Source organism: Lutra lutra, chromosome X (assembly GCF_902655055.1).
Source record: "Lutra lutra chromosome X, mLutLut1.2, whole genome shotgun sequence".
In the NCBI taxonomy this organism is placed as follows: Eukaryota; Metazoa; Chordata; class Mammalia; order Carnivora; family Mustelidae; genus Lutra; species Lutra lutra.
Genome location: NC_062296.1, coordinates 73,625,964 through 73,627,246, shown reverse-complemented (window position 1 = coordinate 73,627,246; position 1,283 = coordinate 73,625,964). Strand labels below are relative to the sequence as shown.

The window sequence follows — 1,283 nt, the reverse complement described above, 5'->3', positions numbered from 1 at the left end:
GTAGAAATGTAAACACAGCAATGATTTGCGATTTTTCAACACGTTCCTTCTTGCTGAAGGACATTTAACTAGTTTTTTTTTTTAAAGATTTTATTTATTTATTTGACAGAGAGAGATCACAAGTAGATGGAGAGGCAGGCAGAGAGAGAGAGAGGGAAGCAGGATCTCTGCCAAGCAGAGAACCCGATGCGGGACTCGATCCCAGGACCCTGAGATCATGACCTGAGCCGAAGGCAGCGGCTTAACCCACTGAGCCACCCAGGCGCCCGACATTTAACTAGTTTTGACCTATAGTGAGGATAAGCATAGCACACAGGCAAAATTTCCAACAATAAGGATCCACAGACAAGAAAGATAAGTCTCGACTTAAACCTTATTTGGCAAAAAGAAAACAAAGCATGGCACCATTAAATTTTGAATGCTAAATATATTTCCTTGTTCTTAGCTCAGGAAATAAAGCTTTAGAGAAGTCACTAGAGTTGACCTTCTTTTATTCTTTAGCAGGATAAAACTCTTCTCTCTTTTAGTTCATGTGCCCTTTGTTCTGGACTCCAAAGTTGATGGACAAGTTGATATACAGTCACTCTGAGTACAGGGGAAAAACCAGAGGTGTGTGGCTTACAATTGCCAATAAAGATATAACCTTTTCTTTGTTGTGCATTTCACAAGCAGTTTACATAACCTTTTGGGGATATGTCATCAGCTCCAGCAACATACTCATTTTTTTAAGTTTTTATTTTTTTAAGATTTATTTATTTATTTGAGAGAGAGAGAGAAGGAGAAGAAGTACAAGCCAGGCGGAGAGGCAGAGGGAGAAGCAGACTCCCTGCTGAGCAAGGAGCCCGACCTGGGGCTCGATCCCAGGACCCCGGGATCATGACCCAAGCCAAAGGGAGATGCTTAACCGACTGAGCCACCCAAGCACCCCTAGTTTTAATTTTAATTCTAGTTAGTTAACATACAAAAATATGGAGCAGTTTGCAAATTTGCCTATCATCCTTACACAGGGGCCATGCGAATCTCTGTATCTTTCCCATTTTAATCTATGTGCTGCTGAAGCAAGCACAACAGTAACATATTTAAGTAACATATGCTAACTGCACAAGGATACTTGGCTTTTTACTGAGTGTAGTTTGAGTTGGGCTTTGTTGCTTCCCTTCTTTCTGCATGGTGCATACAGAGGGAGGAAATGAGAGAGAGGGAGGCAGGGGTGACAGGAATGTTCTAGTAGGCCCGCTTGGAGAAAGGCACACATGTTCCCTGTTCATCGCCCCAACCCAACA

The 1,283-nt window shown here is 42.3% G+C and overlaps 1 non-coding gene across 1 annotated transcript; it reads right to left on the bottom strand.

Annotated features, from left to right (window-relative positions):
* Nucleotides 1-962: 962 nt before the first annotated feature.
* LOC125092507 (U6 spliceosomal RNA) lies at nucleotides 963-1,066 on the bottom strand. Its single transcript, XR_007124968.1, has one exon. It is a non-coding gene; the product is annotated as a U6 spliceosomal RNA (small nuclear RNA).
* Nucleotides 1,067-1,283: the final 217 nt, after the last annotated feature.